The sequence below is a fragment of the Panthera uncia genome (genome assembly GCF_023721935.1).
Source record: "Panthera uncia isolate 11264 chromosome C1 unlocalized genomic scaffold, Puncia_PCG_1.0 HiC_scaffold_4, whole genome shotgun sequence".
Lineage (NCBI taxonomy): Eukaryota > Metazoa > Chordata > Mammalia > Carnivora > Felidae > Panthera > Panthera uncia.
The window spans coordinates 63367021-63373020 of record NW_026057585.1 but is presented as its reverse complement, the minus strand read 5'-3'; the positions used below and the strand labels follow the sequence as shown (position 1 = coordinate 63373020).

Here is a 6000-nt window from a genome sequence, read left to right as displayed (position 1 = left end):
TCAACCTCAGCTAAAATATTATGATATAGTATATATATATATATTAAAGCTTATTTATTTACTTTGAGAGAGACCAAGACAGCATGAGTAGGGGAGGGGCAGAGAGAGAAGGAGAGAGGGAGAATCCCAAGTAGGCTCCCAGCTGCCAGCGCAGAGTCCAACACGGGCTTGAACTCACAAAACTGTGAAATCATGACCAGAGCCAAAACCAAGAGTTTTGACCGAGCCACTCAGGCACCCCTAATTTATAATATGTTAAAAGAAATGAGTCTGGTGGCTCCAAACACATTTAAGATTTTATGTTGCATTTATTTTCTTATAATTCTGGTGTTGTATCTGTTTGTATAGCCTTGGTTAGAAATAAAGTTGCAAGGTTAAATTAGAGACCTTTTGTAGCCTTTCCTGTGATATACTCTTAAAATGCCTAATAATTATTTTTGTTTTCAGTTAATAATAGTTAAGTTGGAACAGGTGTTTGGATAGAGGCAGAGTTGTAATCTGAACTGCTGTAGCTCTTACTGCACTGGTTTTGGTATTTGCTAATAAGCAAGGATATAGTACTCTTCTGTACTTGAGAATTTTTACAAGCTCTTCTGTACTTGAGAATTGGTCTTTATGAATAGGTGGATATTGGTCAGTTACAGGCACTTTCCTGTTTTTTGTTTTTGCAAGGCAGTTATTTTTGTCATAAATATAGTGCTTTTTGAAGACCTGGCATATCACATTTTTCACTTTGTAATTTGGGGACGAAATAAGTGAACACTGATGATTTGAATTTTTAAGAATTGTAAAGGACCTTTATTCACACTGTAAGGGGGTATAAATAGGCACAAATGGTACTTGAGTATAAAGCTTATTCATAAATTTGCAGTAAGGTTTGTCTGTGGAAAGCCATGAGTGGGAAGTTTGAAAAGAAAAGGAAAGGGAAATAAGAAAGGCACCATCATTCACTCAGTTCCTATTATGTACTTCATTTTACAGGTATTATCTCATTTTATCTTCATAAAAGCCTTATAAGGAGAATATTAACATTTCATTTTTACATAATGAGGAAAAAGTGAGGCTCACAGAGTTCAAATTATTCTCAAAGTCGTTTGGCTAGTGAATGAATGATAAAGCTGAGATTGGAATCCAAAAGTGCCATATTAAAGAAAATTACATGTAAACACACAAATGGTTAGAGAAAAACAAATACCATATGATCTGTCTTATATGTAGACCCTAAAAATAAAAGAAAACCAAAAACCCCCAAACCCTAAGCTCATAGTTAGAACAGATGAGTGGTTGTCTGAGGCAGGGAAAGAGTGAGGGTAAGTGGAGGGTAAAATGGCAAAATGGCTGAAGAGAGTCAGAAGGTACTGACTCCAGGTATAAAATAAGTAAGTCTTGGGGATGTAATACACAGTATGTCAACTATAGTTAATAATACTGTATTGCATATTTGAAATTTGCTAAGAGAGTAAATCTTAAAAGTTGTCATAACAAGAAAAATTCTGTAACTAGACTTTATTGTGATTATTTTGCAATATATAAATACTGAGTCATTCTGTTGTACAGCTGAAACTTACATAATTAGTTTCAGTTTTACCTCAGTTAAAAAAAAATTCGTTAAACGCTACATTGCAAAGAATAAACCTTAATATATATAAACAACAAAATAAAGGAACTGACCTCAGTTGATGTCACTGTCATTAATAAACAGCTTAAAATGTGTTTGTCATTGTTGAAGATGTAAATTTGAGTTGTGTATGATATTGCCCTTCCCAGATAAGGCCACATTAATGTTTCTTTCTCATATACTCATTTGTGCAATGATTTTTTTATAATCAAGGAAGCAATAAACATTTGGCAAGTACCTATTTTATTTCAGGTACTGTGATACCAGTATTGAAATACTTTAGTCCTTTACTCCATGAAGTTTACATCCTAGTTCAGGAAAATGGAGCATAAGTTGAATAAATGCAGTAGATTGCAGTAGATTGTGTTAGTTGTGATAATAAAAGTATATGGCATGATATTTTGGTAGTAAAGTTTGTATGTGCAAATATGTAATTCTGTATTTCTAGAACTGACTTTTTGACTCTGAGCCTCTAGCTCAGAGAACTGGAGAAGGTACTTAGATGACGCTTGGAATGTGGCGTGGGATATTTTTGTTACAGTGATTGGGGTTGCTGCTGGTGTTTAATAATCTGGGACGTCCTGTGTTAAACGTCCTGTGTTAATCAGAATGGTGCTGTGAAGAATTGGCCACGCTAAATGCCAAGGATGCCCTTGTTGAGAAACACTGACTAACCTGACTCATGGCAAACAACTTCATCTTGGTCTTTTCAGGCAAATTGAGTGTTACCCGGTAATTTTAAATCCAGGATTATTAACCTATTCTCAGTTGGTTCAAATCTCTTAGATTCTGCCTATCTTTTCTAGGGCACTAATTCTAATGACCTGTGAAGCTTGTTACAGGATAGTCTTTGTCTTTTTGAGAACAAGAGCCAGCATTCCCAGGTCAATCTTCTATTTTATGTTGTGGTACACTGTCTGTGTCAGTCATAGGCACTGTCAGGTGGTGGTTTTGTGGTGTATGTTACATTTGATCCCATGTAGTTCTCTGGCATGGGTGATCCCACAGAAATGCCTCTCTTTGCCTGACTCCTATTTTCTTGCCATTCTAGGTAGTTTCTTGGCAAATCATCCACTTTTCTAACTAACTTCTGTGCCTTTCTTGAATTCCCTTGGAAACAAAAGATCCCCCCCCCACACTATTGTTGGCATATTGGGAAGGATGGGTAAGATTCCTCTGTTTAACTGCATAATGCTGCCCCCTAGCTTGCTTTTAAAAAAAAGATATCTTTGTTTTTTGTTTTTTTGGAGTTTTTTTTCAATTCTCACTTGAGATTTTTTTACCCGGAGCAAGTCATTTACTTTGGAAAGTCCCCAACTATGTTAGTTTGCTAGGACTTTCATAACAGAGTACCACTAACTGGTGGTTTAAACAATAAAAATTTATTGTGTCACAATTCCAGAGGCTAGAAGTCTGAGATTGAGGTGGTGACAGGGTTGGTTCCTTCTGAAGGTTGTAATGGAAGATCTATTCCATGTCTTTCTCCTTGGCTTGTAGATGGCCATCTTATGTTCACATGGTATTCTCCCACATGCTATGTCCAAATTTTCCCTTTTATTAGGTTACCAGTCATATTGGATTAGGAGCTCTCACCTTAATGACCTCATTTTAATTTGATTACCTCCATAAAGACCCTATTTCCAAATGAGTCATATTCTGAAGTATTAAGGATTAAGACTTAAATATATGTATTTGAGGGAGACACAGTTCAACCTGGAACACCAACTAATACTCCTTTTAATTCTATTTTCTTTTTAGAATACAGAAAAGGCTCTACTCAAAATATCCCAGTCCAACACGTAAAAAAATTATATAAAAGTGAAAAGAGAGGGGGGAAAAAAGCCCTATTTCAATCCAATTCTTATCCTCCAACTTGACTATTTTACTTTACTTTTCCATGTGAGTAACTACATATAGAACTCTCTGATTCTTTTTCCAGGCTAACAGCATTCCATTTAATGGTCATACTGCAGTTTAATTATTCCTCTACTGATGAACATTTGGGTTGTTGATAACTTTTGACTATTATGACGGTACAGAGCTAATTCTTGTATACATCTCATTGCACATTTGGATTTTCTTTTTGTAGGATAATCTTTCAAATTGAATGTGCTAAGTCAAAGGGAATGAACAGTTAAAATTTTAAGATACCGCTAAATTAATCTACCAATTTATACTACCACCAGGAGGATTTGAGAGAAAGTTCCTCTTTTCTGTTTACCCTCACCACCATTGGATACCAGTTTTTAAAAATTATTTGTACAATAGAAAAAGAAAATCTCATTCTTTTAATTTTTATTTTGTTACAATTGATACTTACTATATCTTTACTTATTAGACTTTTACATAAAATTTACCTAAAATTTACCTGTGTGAGTTCTTTGCTTACTTTCTTTAGAGGTTTTTGTATTTTTCTTTTTAGTTCATTGAAGGTTTTTATATGTTATGGATCTTAGCCCTTTGTTCATTATGTATAACAAATATTTTATCTAGTCTGTTATTTTATTCTTTTTGATGTCACTGTACATGGAGGGTTTTTGTAATTTCCTTTTCTGATTGTTCATTTTTAGTGTATAGAAAGAAATGCTAACTGATATTTGTGTGTTGACTTTGTATCTTGCAGATTCACTGAATTCATTTCTAAGTTTTAATTTTTTTTAATGGTTTTTATGTGTGGAATATTTAGGGTTTTCTGTATATAACTTAATATCATCTGCAAACAAAGATAATTTTACTTCAGTTTAGATGCCTTTTATTTCTTTTTCTTGCCTGATATTGTGGCTAGAAACTCAGTATCTATGTTAGGTAGAAGAGGTGAAAACAGGCATCATTGCCTTTTCTAATCTTTGAGAAAAAGCTTTCAGTCTTTCATCATTGTATGATGTTTGCTATGGATTTTTTTGTTTTTTTGTTTTGTTTTGTTTTTAATTTTTTTTCAATATATGAAATTTATTGTCAAATTGGTTTCCATACAACACCCAGTGCTCATCCCAAAAGGTGCCCTCCTCAATACCCATCACCCACCCTCCCCTCCCCCTCACCCCCCCCAACCCCCATCAACCCTCAGTTTGTTCTCAGTTTTTAAGAGTCTCTTATGTTTTGGCTCTCTCCCACTCTAACCTCTTTTTTTTTTTCCTACCCCTCCCCCATGGGTTTCTGTTAAGTTTCTCAGGATCCACATAAGAGTGAAACCATATGGTATCTGTCTTTCTCTGTATGGCTTATTTCACTTAGCAGCACACTCTCCAGTTCTATACACGTTGCTACAAAGGGCCATATTTCGTTCTTTCTCATTGCCCTGTAGTCCTCCATTGTGTATATAAACCACAATTTCTTTATCCATTCATCAGTTGATGGACATTTAGGCTCTTTCCATCATTTGGCTATTGTTGAGAGTGCTGCTATAAACATTGGGGTACAAGTGCCCCTGTGCATCAGTACTCCTGTATCCCTTGGGTAAATTCCTAGCAGTGCTATTGCTGGGTCATAGGGTAGGTCTATTTTTAATTTTCTGAGGAACCTCCACACTGTTTTCCAGAGCGGCTGCACCAATTTGCATTCCCACCAACAGTGCAAGAGGGTTCCCGTTTCTCCACATCCTCGCCAGCATCTATAGTCTCCTGATTTGTTCATTTTGGCCACTCTGACTGGCGTGAGGTGATATCTGAGTGTGGTTTTGATTTGTATTTCCCTGATGAGGAGCGACATTGAGCATCTTTTCATGTGCCTGTTGGCCATCTGGGTGTCTTCTTTAGAGAAGTGTCTATTCATGTTTTCTGCCCATTTCTTCACTGGATTATTTGTTTTTCGGGTGTGGAGTTTGGTGAGCTCTTTATAGATTTTCGATACTAGCCCTTTGTCCGAAATGTCATTTGCAAATATTTTTTCCCATTCCGTTGGTTGCCTTTTAGTTTTGTTGGTTGTTTCCTTTGCTGTGCAGAAGCTTTTTATCTTCATAAGGTCCCAGTAATTCATTTTTGCTTTTAATTCCCTTGCCTTTGGGGATGTGTCGAGTAAGAGATTGCTACGCCTGAGGTCAGAGAGGTCTTTTCCTGCTTTCTCCTCTAGGGTTTTGATGGTTTCCTGTCTCACATTCAGGTCCTTTATCCATTTTGAGTTTATTTTTGTGAATGGTGTGAGAAAGTGGACTAGTTTCAACCTTCTGCATGTTGCTGTCCAGTTCTCCCAGCACCATTTGTTAAAGAGACTGTCTTTTTTCCATTGGATGTTCTTTCCTGCTTTGTCAAAGATGAGTTGGCCATACGTTTGTGGGTCTGTTTCTGGGGTTTCTATTCTATTCCATTGGTCTATGTGTCTGTTTTTGTGCCAATACCATGCTGTCTTGATGATGACAGCTTTGTAGTAGAGGCTAAAGTCTGGGA

At 36.1% G+C, this 6000-nt stretch overlaps 1 protein-coding gene across 2 annotated transcripts in view; it reads left to right on the top strand.

Annotated features, from left to right (window-relative positions):
* Window positions 1-6000, top strand: part of ZFYVE9 (zinc finger FYVE-type containing 9) — a 213668-nt gene that overhangs the window by 115180 nt on the left and 92488 nt on the right. The gene's annotated exons all lie outside the window — the stretch shown is intronic.